Source organism: Ranitomeya imitator, chromosome 7, assembly GCF_032444005.1.
Source record: "Ranitomeya imitator isolate aRanImi1 chromosome 7, aRanImi1.pri, whole genome shotgun sequence".
Classification (NCBI taxonomy): Eukaryota; Metazoa; Chordata; class Amphibia; order Anura; family Dendrobatidae; genus Ranitomeya; species Ranitomeya imitator.
The window spans coordinates 122,016,209-122,034,611 of record NC_091288.1 but is presented as its reverse complement, the minus strand read 5'-3'; the positions used below and the strand labels follow the sequence as shown (position 1 = coordinate 122,034,611).

General features: G+C 46.7%; 1 protein-coding gene across 1 annotated transcript in view; it reads right to left on the bottom strand.

Annotated features, from left to right (window-relative positions):
- The window catches only part of COL3A1 (collagen type III alpha 1 chain), a 335,593-nt gene that overhangs the window by 275,336 nt on the left and 41,854 nt on the right, over nt 1-18,403 (bottom strand). The gene's annotated exons all lie outside the window — the stretch shown is intronic.

The following is an 18,403-nucleotide window of genomic DNA, read 5'->3' as shown; positions in this document are numbered from 1 at the left end:
GGAACGTTGGTGGGCTCCTATTAACTCTCCGTCAGGCGCAACTGATCCGACAGGCGCAGCTCACTTAGTTTCATTTCTCTATTTTCAGTGGTTTGTCTGGGAAACACCTTCCTCACAGTACCTTCCTAACTTTAAAGGCTGTGTGAACCCTGAGAAGCCTCTTGTGCTGCAGAGCTGCAGGAGATCAGATGTCAGTGTTTTGGCTTCTCCGGCTCATTGCCCCTGAATGCGTCACACCTTTGACGATTAGAATTTGCTGTTTTTATTCATCCCAATTGTTTTTTTAGCTTGTTTTATGAATAGATAGTGCTAAATTTGTGGATTTGTCATAGAAGGTTTTGTTAGAAATAAGAGTGTGCTTCTCAGTTACATTGCGCCCTAACACATATTCTCTCTCTTGCTTCTGCTTTTCTTATGAAATGGCGAGGAGAATATTTGACTTGTCCAATACCCTTCATGTTGAGCAAGTGCAAAATATACTGCTTGATGATGAGACAGACCCCTTAGGCTATGTTCACACTTTGCGGATTCCACTGCGGATTTTTCCGCAGCAGAATTCCAAAATCCGCAGTCAAAACCCATCGCGGTTTTTATTGCGGATTTATCGCGGTTTTTACTGCGGTTTCTTCTGCGGATTTTCATCTGCAGTTTCCTATAGGAGCAGGTGAAAATCCGCAGAAAAGAAGTGACATGCTGCGGAATGTAATCCGCAGCGTTTCCGCGCTGATTTTTCTGCAGCATGTGCACAGCGTTTTTTGTTTCCCATAGGTTTACATTGTAATGTAAACTCATGGGAAACTGCTGCGGATCCGCAGCAGTCAAATCCGCTGCGGATCCGCAGCAAAATCCACAAAGTGTGAACATAGCCTTACAGCTAGAAGATTTAGGGGAAGAAAGTGACATTGATTCAGAAGATGATGTGGAAGAATGTCCAGATGTGTCTGATACAGATCAAGATGGAGAGAGTGAAGAGGATGCTCAAGACATAGAAACATATTACTTTTCTGGTTATTAACATTTTTTTTTACACCTGATTATGTGTATTCTCATTTATTACATTCCTATTAAGGTAACTGATCACTTTCAGAGCATTGAAATTCTTAAAAAGGAAAATATAGCCAATTTTCTAGCCTGTGCGGACAGGCGCAATGCCCCTAAACTCGTTATGATGAAACATATTGCCACTGACGGAGGGTTAAAGTCTGACCATCCTATTCTATAGATTTGCTATATCTCAACATTATCTGTGCCAGCATTCTTGGAAACAATGCTAAGATGTGGCCAACGGCACAAAATCTGTTGTGGGTGAGGTATGACTGACGCCCTCAATTTCACCCAGGATGCCACTATGGTTGAATCCTCACATTACCCACCTATTTCTTTACCAGATGTGGCTTTTGGACACGCAGGGTGCTACACTTACTATACATATGATCTGTGAAATATATGAAGCTACTTAATAGCCAACTGTCTCTACCTGTAGCTCCTTCATGCAGTACAGCAACAAGGCAATTTGTGGAGCCTCACCTCCAGTGACGAGCGCTGTCACACTTTTATTCCCATTTAATCATGAATGGCAAAAAATATATTGTACATGTCAGAATATATTCTTGTCTGTCGGACCCATACTAGGGTATAATATATATCTCCTCTTATAGTGAAATGATTATTGCCATCTTTACATAGTAGACCGGGAGCCAAGCATTGCTAGGTACAGGGGGGCCATGACATGACTACATACAGAGTGGATAATGGTAATTGATTGTGGTTAAGCGGTTCAAATCCGACTCAGATCAACATGCAACACAAAATAACACATGGGAGGGTCACAAGTAGTCTTGAGCCACCTCCCTAATGTTTGGGTTCGGTTCGTCGAACAGGGACGTGTTCGAAAAACTGTTCGTCGAACGTTCGACGAACACCGTCGAACCCCATTGAAACCAATGGCAAGCAAACACAAACACATACAAACACATGGAAAACACATGGAAAACACATGGAAAACACATAGAAAACACCTTAAAAGGTGTCCAAAAGCAACTGATCAGAAGACACAACACATGGAAAAGTCACAACTACACATAGTCATGTGAAAAGAAAAGAGGTGGAGGAGTAAAAGGAGGAGGAGACACAGATATAGGCATGTCATGCCCTTCTAAAATCAAGAAAGGCTGGAGTAAAAATCTAAACTCACTCTACCAACACCCAGATGTCTTGACAAAAAAAAATAAAAAAAGAAATATCTTTGGGTAGAATGGCGAAGGGTCCATTCAGAACACTTTCCTTAGAAGAAGTAGTGGTACCCCCATTGGGAGTTGTGCCAAAAAATGAACCCAATACATTCAGACTAATCGACCATTTGTCATATACAAGGGACAGGTCAGTAAACGACAACATCGACGCAGAACCAAATACAGTACTATGTACTGTACCTCCTTTGACGAGGCAATCAGGCGGGTCAAGAAGTTGGTAAGGGGCACCCTAATGGCCAAAACAGACATTGAGGGGGCGTGTCGGTTACTACCTGTGCCTCCGAATAGTGTCCTCCCATTGGGCTGCTTCTGTGAAGGAGCTTACTACATAGATCGCTGTTTGCCCATGGGGTGCTCCATATCCTGCTCACTATTTGAGGTGTTTAGTTGTTTCCTCGAATGTGTTGTCATGGACGTTTGTAAGGTGTCACATATCCATTACCTCGATGACTTCTTATGCCCGGGCCCAAAAGATTCGCCACAGTGTGAAAACACGCGGTAGTCCACCTGTGAGAAGGAGAGAGCTGGAGGGAGAGTGGACACCCCAGAGCCGAGGGGTTAGATTGAGAAAGAAAGAAAGGCGGTGTAGCTTGCTTCATGGGTGGGGTACTCTGCTGAGTAGCAGAAATTGCTACTAGGCCCAAAATGATTTCTTGGGCCAAATGCCGTTAAAAAATAGTACTTAGGTAAACAGGCGGTGTAGCTTCTTTCATGGGTGGAGTACTGTGCTGAGTATCACAAAATTCTACTAGGTACAAAACGATTTCCTTGGCTAGATGCAGTTAAAAATTAGTAATTAGATCAACAGGCGGTGTAGCTTGCTTCATGGGTGGGGTACGCTGCTGAGTATGACTAAATTCTACTAGGCCCAAAAGGATTTCCTGAGCTAGATGCCATTACAAAACAGTAGTTAGGTAAACAGGCGGTGTAGCTTGCTTCATGGGTGAAGTACGCTGCTGAGTAGCACCAAATTCTACTAGGCCCAAAAGGATTTCTTGAGCTAGACAGGCGGTGTAGCTTGCTTCATGGGTGGGGTACGCTGCTGAGTAGCACCAAATTCTACTAGGCCCAAAAGGATTTCCTGGGCTAGATGCCATTAAAAAATAGTAGTTAGATAAACAGGCGGTGTAGCTTGCTTCATGGGTGGGGTACGCTGCTGAGTATCACTAAATTCTACTAGGCCCAAAAGGATTTCCTGGGCTAGAGGCCGTTACAAAATTGTAGTTAGAAAAACAGGCGGTGTAGCTTGCTTCATGGATGAAGTACGCTGCTGAGTAGCACCAAATTCTACTAGGCCCAAAAGGATTTCCTGGGCTAGATGCCATTAAAAAATAGTACTTCGGTAAAAAGGCGGTGTAGCTTGCTTCATGGGTGGGGTACGCTGCTGAGTAGCACCAAATTCTACTAGGCCCAAAAGGATTTCCTGGGCTAGATGCCGTTACAAAATAGTACTTTGGTAAACAGGCGGTGTAGCTTGCTTCATGGGTGGGATACGCTGCTGAGTATCACTAAATTCTACTAGGCCCAAATGGATTTCCTGGGCTAGATGCCATTACAAAATAGTACTTAGGTAAACAGGCGGTGTAGCTTGCTTCATGGGTGAAGTACGCTGCTGAGTAGCATCAAATTTACTAGGCCCAAAAGGATTTCCTGGGCTAGATGCCGTTAAAAAATAGTACTTAGGTAAACAGTCGGTGTAGCTTGCTTCGGTGGTTGACCCAGCCCACTAGGCTGCATTGTAGCACAGTGAGCTTCCCACTGCAACTTATGCCTCATATCCATGTGACGGTTCATGCATGAAGTACTCAAGCTAGTGATTTTTTGGCCTCTTCTGAGATTTTGTTGACAAATCTTACAGACAACATGAGTTGGGTCATCCTTTGCGATGTCAAAAATGCCCAGGCTATGCAAGGCTTAGAGCCTGTGCGACCTGAAGAGCCACCACGACTTCTAGTCTGAGGCACAGTTGGGGTTGAGGATGCAGTTGTTGACGTGCTTCCAGTTCTCCGTCTCTGTCCAGGAAGGCGCACCGTTACCTCGTCGTCAGACTCGTCACTAGCATCCTCCTCCACCTCCTCTGCTGACCTTATGGACTGGCGGACTGGGGGTTGACAGTAAGTGGGGTCTACAACCCCGTCATCATCATCCTGTGTGTTCTCACACCCGTCATCCTCAGAGCCAACCTCTTCCTGCCCCGACCGAAAAGTCAAGTTTTCGTTCCAATCAGATATCTCAGTCTCATCATCATCTTCCTCATTGTCTCCACCAACAGGAGTTACAGTTTAGGAACGAGGGTCTACATTATGCTCAGAACCTTCTTCATCTGGGCTTAGATCCGACTCACAAAGATTCTGGGCATCAGTGCAGATCATTTCCTTGTCTGGATTCACAGAAGCTCTGAAGCAGACCTCTGATTCCCAGGCTATAGTATGCGTAAACAGCTCTACAGACTCAACCATGTGTTTTACCCCATGCTCAGACGGGCAGCTGGAGACTTGGGAGCTGTGAGGAAGCAAGTGCAATTGGGGTGACAACTCTGAGGACTGGAGTAGTTGTGATGTTGAAGTTGACATGGAGGAGAGCCCACTTGAACGAGCACTTGATATCCATTCAAGCACCTGCTGTTTTTGTGCCTCATCTGGAATTTTTGGCGATGCTTGTAGCGATGGTCGTAAGAAAGGGATCATATCCGATTGTCCACAAAAAGAAGTAGACATCTTACTTTGGCTTACTTTCTTCTGCAGATGTTACTGTTGCTTTACCACCTACCCCACGGACACAACCTTTTTTTCCCTTTCCAACACGCCTATTCCCCTTTCCACCATCAGCAGGCCTTTTGCCATTCATTTTAGTGCTTAACTAATTGGCAACTTTGTATCTGTAGTTGTTGGCACAACAACCGATGGATGAAAACCGAGCAGAACTGAGTGGCCAAACTGTGGTACAAGGCTCAAAACTATTAATTGGATTAGATGCAGTGAAAATTGAGATACACAGGTGGTATAGTTTGTTTCACAGGCGGGCTACTGTGCTGACGTGCAGACACTGATCCTAGGCCCAAAACTATTAACTGGATTAAATGCAGTAAAAATAGAGATACACAGGCGGTGTAGTTAGTTTCACAGGCGGGCTACTCTGCTGACGTGCAGACACTGCTTCTAGGCCCTAAGCTATTAACTGGATTAGATGCAGTGAAAATAGAGATACACAGGCGGTATAGTTAGTTTCACAGGTGGTATAGTTAGTTTCACAGGCGGGCTACTCTGCTGACGTGCACACACTGCTCCTAGGCCCTAAACTATTAGCTGGATTAGATGCAGTGAAAATAGAGATACACAGGCGGTGTAGTTAGTTTCACAGGCGGGCTACTCTGCTGACGTGCAGACACTGCTCTTAGGTCCTAAGCTATTAACTGGATTTGATGCAGTGAAAATAGAGATACACAGGCGGTATAGTTAGTTTCACAGGCGGGCTACTCTGCTGACTTGCAGACACTGCTCCTAGGCCCTAAACTATTAACTGGATTAGATGCAGTGAAAATAGATATACACAGGCGGTATAGTTTGTTTCACAGGCGGGCTACTCTGCTGACGTGCAGACACTGGTCCTAGGCCCAAAACTATTAACTGGATTAGATGCAGTGAAAATAGAGATACACAGGCGGTGTAGCTAGCTTCACAGGCGGGCTACTCAGATGACTATCAGACAGTGCTACTAGCCCAAAAGGATTGACTGAGCTAGATTACACCAAATGCTGTGACAAACACTTGCACAGCACTGGCACAGACCTGCCTGGCAAACAGTGCTACAAACTGCTGTAACCTACCCTGAAAAGGGCTGATATTACAATAGTCCCAACTCCTCCCGACTCCCTAAACCATCTCTCTGACAATTCGCTCCAAAAAACACTCTTAGGCTGTATAGCGCCCACAGCAGCAGCGGTGCCGTCTAACACTAAGCTGCAGCAGTGAGGAAATGGTGGCGACGGGGCAAATGGCTGGTTCTTATAGGGCATGGACATGTGACATACACAGCCAATGACACATGCCCTTGGTTGTGGGCATCACGTACACATTGCTGTGTGTGTGCACAATGCTGATAGGCTGAGAGACTGCACCGCCCCACTGTAAATGCGGGAAAGAATAAAAAAATGGAGATCGGCGTTATTTCAGCACAGATCTATTCCCCCCCACTATACACTGAACCAGTCTATTAACAATGATAAACAGTTTTAATGTGCAAATCAAGCGATGCTTTTGGTGAACGACAGTTATCGAACAGAAACTCGAACAGCCGAATTTTATGCAAATTGTTCGGGTTCGAACGACTCGAACACCGCCCAGAACAGCTCGAATTTTAAATTGGCGAACAGTTCGACTCGAACACCATTCATCTCTTGTCACAAGCAAGGACTCGGATAGGACAAAAATAGAATCCTACCAAACCTCATTTTTTCTCTATTTTATTGCACAAGAAACTCATGGAGAAGTTTAGAAGGTCATAGCTAAAGGCAAAGTATTCTGCAATCCAGATCCCTGGTAAAACAAACAAGCAAAGCCTGCTTTTTGGTACTTTTTTGTGGCTTTGTTTTAAACCAAAAAAAAGTTTAAGGAGACTTTTTTTGTAGAATAAGTGTATTTCTGAGAAGCAGGTTCTACTTAGTTCTGATTAGTCTCACATATATAACTCATCCTAACACAACCACCAAGACTGGTAGAAAGAGGGGGGGCTGTATGGGGCGCAGCTGAAAGGAAGCCCCCACATGACTGCGTTGCCATAGGGAGCAGTGCAGTAGGTTTTTGAAATAGGAGAAAGGGGTCCCGGGATTGGTAGAGTAGGATTGGGGGTGGAGAGTTATGCAAAAGGGAGGTGGGGGCTTGGAAAAATGCGGGAAAGGGGGATCAGTTACCATTAGACAGGCGAAATGAGTGGACCTGCTGCCACAGCTACTCACCATGTCTACCGTGGACAGCTTGGTCGCTCAGCTTCGCCGGGAGGCTAGATCCAGGAGGGCCGGATGGCTGGAGGAGCAGCTCACTGGGTTGCTCGGCGACGGTGGGAGCCAGGACAGCGGGAGCCGGGGCAGCAGGACCAGGCGGACGAGGCCGCCCGAGAGGCTGTCCCCCGACACTACACCGCGCGGCAGGCGCAGGCCGCGGAGCCCCTCCCGGGACCCTGCGGGGGCTGGGGGACACGGCGGATCCACCTTGCCCGCCCCCCCTCCGGCAGGAATCCATCTGGCGGCCCTGCCGGCGCGAGGCGGCGCGGTGCTGGGAGAGCAGTGCAGACGCGGCAGGACGCCGGCGCTGCACAGGATATCAGGGCCGCACTTCCAGTGCGGCCTAGCAGAGGGCGCGGGTGCGCCGCAGCACCGGGAACTGCAGCCTCTACCCGCCGGGGAGCATCTCCTGCGGTGGCAGCAACACAAACGACGGGGCAAGGGAGGAGCCCAGCAGCGGCGGCAGCATGCACGAGGCAGGAGCCGGGGAGGATTGCGACGGGTGCACCTGGATCCCATCCTTCCGATGCACCTGGCTCTGGGACCGGATGGCAGAGCAGGTTATCGGGCAGGCCAGCGGCGGCATCACGGCAGGGAGCAGGTTGTGGTCGCGCCGCAGGAGCGGCGTCCAGAGGAGACAGTTCAGCCGCAGGAAACAGAGGACCCACGGACGCGGATAGATCCAGATCCAGCAGGAGGTCGAGGGACCAGTCGCCTTCGCCAGTCTCGGTCCCCCCTGGTGACGCGGAGGCCAGGGGCGCGGGCCTGGGGCAGATGAGCGGCAGCGACGATTCCGGGAATGAACATCGCGACGAAAGGGACCGGCAGGATTCAGGAAGCACGGCTTGTGGGGACACAGCACCTGTGCAGCCCCGTGAGTATATGTCCAGTCTTTTTCCAGTGCCGGGTGTTTCGGGTGTAGTTGAGTGGGGTGGTGGCAGTAGTGAGGTTCCGTGTGTTAGAGAGCTTTTAGCGGGTATGTCGCAGATTTTGCGTAGATTGGATGGGGGCGGGGGTAATTCGGTTGCTGATAGTGTGGGATCGTCGCCCGCTGGGGCTTGGGTGTCCGTTGCCGGGGGTGGAGCAGGGGGTTCGAGCGAGATTGCGAGCTCTGGTTGGGGGCCGCCTGCTTCTGCGGCTGGGGTGTCGGTGTCGGTGCAAACGGAAACAGGGAAAGGTGATACCGTTAAGTTAGATGATAGGGCAAAAGGCGAGATCTATGTGTGTTTTGAGGGCCCGCTGGGGGCCCATTTGAAGAAGGAGGTGAAGGAAAAGATTTGGAAAGACGAATATGTAGAGATTTTCTCTCTCCTTCCTTTAGAAAAATTTAATTTGGATAAAGGAAAGAAAGACGACAGCAAAAAGGAGGAGGAAGAAAAGAGGCGTTGGCGCCTTATTCCTCAGACGTTCGTTAACTGGCAGCAGGCCTTTGCCATTCTAGCGAGTGTTATAGGGGAGAAATTCCCCGAGAATTGCTCAGGCCTGTTTTGTTATTTGGATGCTATTGGAGAGGTACATCGTACCTACGGGGGCCAGGCCTGGCTGCGATACGATGAACAGTTTAGGCAGCGAAAAGCGGTGAGGCCCGAGATAAGGTGGGATCAAAAGGACATTGGATTGTGGTTGAAGGTGATGGCTCCGGTGCGATATGGGCAGTCCTTTCAAGGGGGTGGGGGGGTAGCAGTCAGGACAAGGCGGAGGACACGGGTCACAGGGGGCAAAGGAAAAATCGGGGACATGCTGGCAGTTTAACGAGGCACCACCTGTAAATTTAAACACGTGTGCTCCCACTGTAACAGGGCCTCTCACGGGGCCGCTAAATGTTTCAATAAATCACGGGGTAAGCCATCAGTGGGTGGCGGTCAAGGGGGTGACTCCGGTGAGGCTTCAAAAGATGGCCCCCTATCTAAGTAGATACCCGGATGGTAAAAAGGCGGAGGTTATTAGGGATGGTTTTCTTGAAGGGTTTAAGATCCCTCACCCGATGCATGTTGTTCCTTTTTCTACAAAAAACTTGAGATCGGCTAGTTTGCATTCGGAGGTTGTTTCTGCTAAGTTGGCAAAAGAGGTTGAGTTGGGAAGAATGGCGGGGCCGTTTAGTTCGTTGCCCATGGCTGGTGTAATTGTTTCCCCACTTGGGGTGGTGCCCAAGAAGGAGCCGAACAAGTTCCGGTTAATTCAGCACCTGTCGTATCCCAAAGGATCCTCAGTTAATGATGGGATTGCGGAGGAGTTATGCTCCGTTGTTTACACATCGTTTGATGCGGCTGTTCAGTGGGTGCGAAAGTACGGGCCTGGGGCATTGTTGGCAAAAACGGACATCGAGTCGGCCTTTAGGCTTTTTCCGGTGCACCCACAGAGCATTCCTTTGTTAGGTTGTTGGTGGGAGGGTGGTTTTTACTTGGATAGGTGTTTGCCTATGGGATGTTCAATTTCTTGTGCATTGTTTGAGACTTTCAGTACCTTTCTGGAATGGGTAGTGAGAGACGTTTCGGCCGTTCCTTCGGTCATTCACTACTTGGATGACTTTCTGTTTGTTGGTCCACCGGATTCGGTGGTGTGTGGTCATCTACTTGCTACCATGGAATGGGTGGCCGGACAGTTTGGTGTTCCTTTGGCACAGGATAAAACGGAAGGCCCCTGCAAGGTCCTGAGTTTCTTAGGGATTCTCATTGATTCTGAGTGTAGGTTGCCGGATGATAAGTTGATGTTGCTTAAGCAAGAGGTGAGTAGGATCGGAAAATTACGGAAGACATCTTTGAAGGAGTTGTAGTCGTTGCTGGGCCGCCTGAATTTTGCTTGCCGTATTATGCCAATGGGCAGGATATTTTGCCGCAGATTGTCCAGGGTGACGGCTGGAGTCCGGTCGGCTCATCATTTTATCCGTTTGGGTAGAGAACATAAGGACGACCTTCTTGTTTGGCAACGTTTTTTGGAAGGCTATAACGGCAGGTCGCTTATTCAGCGGGAGGATCTGAATGCTTTTGACTGCGAGATCTATACAGACGCAGCGGGTGGAGTCGGTTATGGGGCCTACTGTGGAGGAAAATGGAGTGTGGGGGTGTGGCCTGAGGATTGGCGAAAGAAGGGGCTTACCAAGAATTTGGCATTGTTAGAGTTGTTCCCTATTGTGGTGTCGGTGTTTGTTTGGGGCGACAATTTTCTGGACAGGCGAGTACGTTTTCATTGCGATAACTCGAGCGTAGTGTCCATGATCAACAGCCTATCTTCTTCCTCCCCCCCAGCAATCAGGCTGGTCAGGGAGTTGGTCTTGAGATGCTTGGAGTTGAATGCATGGATTTCGGCGGTGCATGTGCCTGGAGTTCAAAACAATATAGCTAACGCTTTGTCTCGTTTGCAGTGGGACCGATTCCGGGAATTGGCTCCAGATTCGGAGGCGGCAGGAGCAGCATGTCCTTTGCATCTGTGGCAGGTGGTTACGGAAGGAGAGGCCGATTGATCCAAGCTTCGGTGTCAAACAGGACATGGTCGGATTATGCGGCGTCATGGGCCATGTGGGAAAGTTGGTTGTCCCAATGCGGCTCGGCTGAGTCAGATAGCGATAGGACAATGGCGTTATTGGCACTGGTAGGTAAGGTGGTGGAGTGGGGTTGGTCCGTGTCTAGGTTAAACAAGTTTATAGCAGGTTTGGCTTTCGGTTTTCAGCTGCAAGGATTGAGGGACGTCACAAAGGACTTTGTGATACCGCAGGCGTTGAAGGGTTTTCGCAAGGGTAATTCGACTTTTGATAAACGTAGGCCCATTTCTTTTGGGATGTTACAGCGGTTAGGTGAGGCCTTGGGTGTCATTTGTTCATCTCAGTTCGAGGTTGTATTGTTTCGGTTGGCTTTTTCTTTAGCATTTTTTGGTGCTTTGCGTCTGGGAGAATTGGTTTCCCCGAGCAAGGACAGGCCGGGTGGTCTTTTGGCGGAATATGTGGTTTTTTGGGACGGGGGAATTGCTTTTTGGATAAGGCGTTCAAAGACGGATCAGCTAGGTAGGGGAAAGAAAGTAGTGTTAGGAAGGGTGGCTGGTAGCGGAATGTGTCCGCAACGCTGTTTGGAAGCATATTGGAATTTGTCCTCGGTCAGGTCAGGCCACCAAGAAGGGGATTTCTTGTCACGTTTCCAGTTTGTAGCCATTTTGAAGAAAGGCTTGGGTTTACTGGGTGTTAACCCAGAAAATTTCGGTTCGCACTCTTTTAGGATTGGGGACGCGTCCGAGGGCGATGGGTTGGGCCTCGGGCCGGATGTGAAGAAAATAGGCAGGTGGAGTTCTAATCGTTACCTGTCTTATGTGCGGCATTAAATCAACGAGGCTGGGGGGAGGTGTGTTTTGCGTATTGTTAATTGTGGTTATGTTTTCCAAGTCGTGCCCCCTTTTTGGCGTGGATTGTTGGACACTCTTTCGTATACTGGGGTGCCCTCCGGGCTGATGCTCGTGCGAATGGTAGGCAACTGGGTTTCGGTCGTGAGGCAGTGATCATCCTTTGGATGGGGCTTCGTGGTATGTCGTGGCGTAGCTTCTTGCCGGAATTCTCCCGCGCCGCCCGTTTGGATCGCCCCCCGGACATCCTGGTGATTCACCTGGGTGGTAACGATTTGGGGGCAAAACCAGTGAGGGAACACATTCGGGATATCCGTTACGACTTGTTGAGGCTGTGGATATCTTTTCCCGGTATACTGACGGTGTGGTCGGACATTGTGCCACGGAGGACGTTGCGGGAGGCCCGTTCCCATAAAGGGATTAACAGAGCCAGGGTAAAATTGAACAGGATGGTGGCGAGTTTTGTGTCCCGGAATGGGGGTATTGCCGTGAGACATTTCGAGCTAGAGGCCGGGGTAGGTAATTTCTGGAGGGATGATGGAGTGCATCTTAAAGAGATCGGGATGGACTTATGGGCGCTCGGTTTACAGGAAGGAGTAGAAAGAGCTTTGGCGGTGGTGGGGCACTCACGAGCCTGAGGTGGTCAGGGCTGTTCGTGTGTGGCGGGGGGTGGGGTTCTTGGAGTTGGTGATGATGCTTATAGGGTTGATCTGGCTTTTGTTACGGGCTCTGGACGGGGTGTTTACCTCGGGAGCTTTGTGGTTGGTTTGCCCGAAATGGGTTACATGGTGCCCTCGAGCTGGTGGTTACGGCTGAGGGTAAATACTTGTTTTGGTTAAAGTTTTGGGTAGGCTCTCTGCCTATTATGAGCCAGATTTTTTAGCTCCAAGAGTCCCCCCCTCGAGGTTTTTGTACATTTACAATGTTTACATGTTGTTATTTATGTATTTGTTTGTTAATAAAAATGGCCGCTGTGGCCAAATTATCCAAAAAGAAATTATCGTGGTGGTGTGTTTTTCTTGGGTAATAAACGGAAGGTTTTAAGAGGGAGCAGGGTAGTTGGAGGGTTGGGCGATGCCTTACGGAAAGTATCCTTATTGGCCATACGCGGTCAAGCATGGTCACACTAATTCATGGTAAAAATTCCTATGAGACATAGGGCTGATCCAACACTGCATTTCCGCCTGCTTTTTGGCGTGAATACCTGTCAATTGGTGACTTTTTGATTTGCGACAATTTCATTTGTGGTTTATTTTTCTGATTGTTACGTTATGGCTTTAAGTAGCTTTTTCCAGATACAGTATATTAGACTGATTCAAAAGTTGCAAAATTTGGATCAAATGTACTCAACTGTTTCCCTGCAGTAGTTTAATGGTTGCCATTTAATATGAAGCAGCTTAGGCACCATTTTGGTAACTTTCAACTTTTGCAGAAAACAATTCAAAAACTTGTCAAAAAAGGAAAAGAAGGGATTTTTCATCTTTCTCAAAATTCATGAAACATTTTGAAGAATTTTGTGCAAAAATCAGCGTTGACAAAATTAAAAAGAAAAGTGATTGAAAAAACTTGTTTAAGATGGATTGGGCCTTTGTCTTGTATGTTACGGCTTTGGCCAGTAGGTGGCAGTGCTGGACAGCATGTTACTGATCCCTGACATCTGGCTGGAGTGAGCTGTATACCTGATGTGAACTTTCTTGAAACAAGATATCAGACATCTTTTTAGTTTTGCTGTTCTTGGCAGATTGTTTGCAGCAGAATAATTTTACATGGGAATTTTTTCATCTGCACTTATTTAGTGTATCCCATTGTGCAAAGATGGGGATTTTTTCCCCCTCAGAATAGTATGACTTAATAAAACATTCTGTTCAGTGTAGCCATACAAAGTAAGTTTGAGAAAATTGTTAAATGTATTCATAGGAAAACATTAGCAATATTTTATGTAACTTATAAAGTGCGATTGGAAAGAAAAATGTACTAGAAACAGTGTTGGTTCAGATTAAATGAAGTATTATTTGGTCCCCCATGTCCTCCAACCCAAGAACATTCACATACAGTATGTATTGCTAAATTCCCTGCCCCACCATCTCTATAAAGTGTGATATAAGCTCCGTTTTTCTTATGCTAATTAGTCCTTTGCCTAGTCAATGTTTTTTTTTTACTAGTTGCCCCTCTTTGCATGCTGTCACTCCCCTGTGGGCATAATCACATGATTTGCAAGAGTCGTGTCACCACAAGCTCTCTGCAAACCTCGCTCATGCAGTAATATTCTGCAGCATCAATGCACCTCTGATGCCGGGGGTGTACGCTTCACAGCTTCAAAGGCGCATGCACAGAACCAGTAATGCAGAAGACGGATGGTGTACTTTCTACTTCCGGTCATGCGCAATGCGCCTCTGAAGCTAGGACACACATTATTAGCGCAGCACCATTATTCCTGCAGTGTCACACACATTCATAGCACAGCACCATTATTCCTGCAGTGTCATACACACATTATTAGCACAGCACCATTATTCCTGCAGTGTCACACACATTCATAGCACAGCACCACTATTCCTGCAGTGTCATACACACATTATTAGCACAGCACCATTATTCCTGCAGTGTCACACACACATTCATAGCACAGCACCATTATTCCTGCAGTGTCATACACACATTATTAGCACAGCACCATTATTCCTGCAGTGTCACACACATTCATAGCACAGCACCATTATTCCTGCAGTGTCATACACACATTATTAGCACAGCACCATTATTCCTGCAGTATCATACACACATTATTAGCGCAGCACCATTATTCCTGCAGTGTCACACACATTATTAGCACAGCACCATTATTCCTGCAGTGTCACACACATTAATAGCGCAGCACCATTATTCCTGCAGTATCATACACACATTAATAGCGCAGCACCATTATTCCTGCAGTATCATACACACATTATTAGCGCAGCACCATTATTCCTGCAGTATCATACACACATTATTAGCGCAGCACCATTATTCCTGCAGTGTCATACACACATTAATAGCGCAGCACCATTATTCCTGCAGTGTCATACACACATTATTAGCGCAGCACCATTATTCCTGCAGTATCATACACACATTATTAGCACAGCACCATTATTCCTGCAGTATCATACACACATTATTAGCGCAGCACCATTATTCCTGCAGTATCATACACACATTATTAGCGCAGCACCATTATTCCTGCAGTATCATACACACATTATTAGCACAGCACCATTATTCCTGCAGTATCATACACACATTATTAGCGCAGCACCATTATTCCTGCAGTGTCACACACATTATTAGCGCAGCACCATTATTCCTGCAGTATCATACACACATTATTAGCGCAGCACCATTATTCCTGCAGTATCATACACATTATTAGCGCAGCACCATTATTCCTGCAGTGTCATACACACATTCATAGCACAGCACCATTATTCCTGCAGTGTCACACACATTATTAGCACAGCACCATTATTCCTGCAGTGTCACACACATTAATAGCACAGCACCATTATTCCTGCAGTGTCACACACATTAATAGCACAGCACCATTATTCCTGCAGTGTCACACACATTAATAGCACAGCACCATTATTCCTGCAGTGTCACACACATTAATAGCGCAGCACCATTATTCCTGCAGTGTCACACACATTAATAGCGCAGCACCATTATTCCTGCAGTGTCACACACATTATTAGCGCAGCACCATTATTCCTGCAGTGTCACACACATTAATAGCACAGAGACAGCACCATTATTCCTGCAGTGTCACACACATTAATAGCGCAGCACCATTATTCCTGCAGTGTCACACACATTATTAGCGCAGCACCATTATTCCTGCAGTGTCACACACATTAATAGCACAGAGACAGCACCATTATTCCTGCAGTGTCACACACACATTAATAGCACAGCACCACTATTCCTGCAGTGTCACACACATTAATAGCGCAGCACCATTATTCCTGCAGTGTCACACACATTATTAGCACAGCACCATTATTCCTGCAGTGTCACACACATTAATAGCGCAGCACCATTATTCCTGCAGTGTCACACACATTAATAGCACAGCACCATTATTCCTGCAGTGTCACACACATTAATAGCGCAGCACCATTATTCCTGCAGTGTCACACACATTATTAGCACAGCACCATTATTCCTGCAGTGTCACACACATTAATAGCGCAGCACCATTATTCCTGCAGTGTCACACACATTATTAGCGCAGCACCATTATTCCTGCAGTGTCACACACACATTAATAGCGCAGCACCATTATTCCTGCAGTGTCATACACACATTAATAGCGCAGCACCATTATTCCTGCAGTGTCATACACACATTAATAGCACAGCACCATTATTCCTGCAGTGTCACACACATTAATAGCACAGCACCATTATTCCTGCAGTGTCACACACATTAATAGCGCAGCACCATTATTCCTGCAGTGTCACACACATTATTAGCACAGCACCATTATTCCTGCAGTGTCACACACATTAATAGCGCAGCACCATTATTCCTGCAGTGTCACACACACATTAATAGCGCAGCACCATTATTCCTGCAGTGTCATACACACATTAATAGCACAGCACCATTATTCCTGCAGTGTCACACACACATTAATAGCGCAGCACCATTATTCCTGCAGTGTCATACACACATTATTAGCGCAGCACCATTATTCCTGCAGTGTCACACACATTAATAGCGCAGCACCATTATTCCTGCAGTGTCACACACACATTAATAGCGCAGCACCATTATTCCTGCAGTGTCATACACACATTATTAGCGCAGCACCATTATTCCTGCAGTGTCACACACACATTAATAGCGCAGCACCATTATTCCTGCAGTGTCATACACACATTAATAGCACAGCACCATTATTCCTGCAGTGTCACACACACATTAATAGCGCAGCACCATTATTCCTGCAGTGTCATACACACATTATTAGCGCAGCACCATTATTCCTGCAGTGTCACACACATTAATAGCGCAGCACCATTATTCCTGCAGTGTCACACACATTATTAGCGCAGCACCATTATTCCTGCAGTGTCACACACATTAATAGCACAGAGACAGCACCATTATTCCTGCAGTGTCACACACATTAATAGCGCAGCACCATTATTCCTGCAGTGTCACACACATTAATAGCACAGAGACAGCACCATTATTCCTGCAGTGTCACACACATTATTAGCGCAGCACCATTATTCCTGCAGTGTCACACACATTAATAGCACAGAGACAGCACCATTATTCCTGCAGTGTCACACACATTAATAGCACAGCACCATTATTCCTGCAGTGTCACACACATTAATAGCACAGCACCATTATTCCTGCAGTGTCACACACATTATTAGCACAGCACCATTATTCCTGCAGTGTCACACACATTATTAGCACAGCACCATTATTCCTGCAGTGTCACACACATTATTAGCACAGCACCATTATTCCTGCAGTGTCACACACATTATTAGCACAGCACCATTATTCCTGCAGTGTCACACACATTATTAGCACAGCACCATTATTCCTGCAGTGTCACACACATTATTAGCGCAGCACCATTATTCCTGCAGTATCATACACACATTATTAGCGCAGCACCATTATTCCTGCAGTATCATACACACATTATTAGCACAGCACCATTATTCCTGCAGTGTCACACACATTAATAGCGCAGCACCATTATTCCTGCAGTGTCACACACACATTAATAGCGCAGCACCATTATTCCTGCAGTGTCATACACACATTAATAGCACAGCACCATTATTCCTGCAGTGTCACACACACATTAATAGCGCAGCACCATTATTCCTGCAGTGTCATACACACATTATTAGCGCAGCACCATTATTCCTGCAGTGTCACACACATTATTAGCGCAGCACCATTATTCCTGCAGTGTCACACACACATTAATAGCGCAGCACCATTATTCCTGCAGTGTCATACACACATTAATAGCGCAGCACCATTATTCCTGCAGTGTCACACACATTAATAGCGCAGCACCATTATTCCTGCAGTGTCATACACACATTAATAGCGCAGCACCATTATTCCTGCAGTGTCATACACACATTAATAGCGCAGCACCATTATTCCTGCAGTGTCACACACATTAATAGCGCAGCACCATTATTCCTGCAGTGTCACACACACATTAATAGCGCAGCACCATTATTCCTGCAGTGTCATACACACATTAATAGCGCAGCACCATTATTCCTGCAGTGTCACACACATTAATAGCGCAGCACCATTATTCCTGCAGTGTCACACACACATTAATAGCGCAGCACCATTATTCCTGCAGTGTCATACACACATTAATAGCGCAGCACCATTATTCCTGCAGTGTCACACACACATTAATAGCGCAGCACCATTATTCCTGCAGTGTCATACACACATTAATAGCGCAGCACCATTATTCCTGCAGTGTCACACACATTATTAGCACAGCACCATTATTCCTGCAGTGTCACACACATTATTAGCACAGCACCATTATTCCTGCAGTGTCACACACATTATTAGCGCAGCACCATTATTCCTGCAGTATCATACACACATTATTAGCGCAGCACCATTATTCCTGCAGTATCATACACACATTATTAGCACAGCACCATTATTCCTGCAGTGTCACACACATTAATAGCGCAGCACCATTATTCCTGCAGTGTCACACACACATTAATAGCGCAGCACCATTATTCCTGCAGTGTCATACACACAT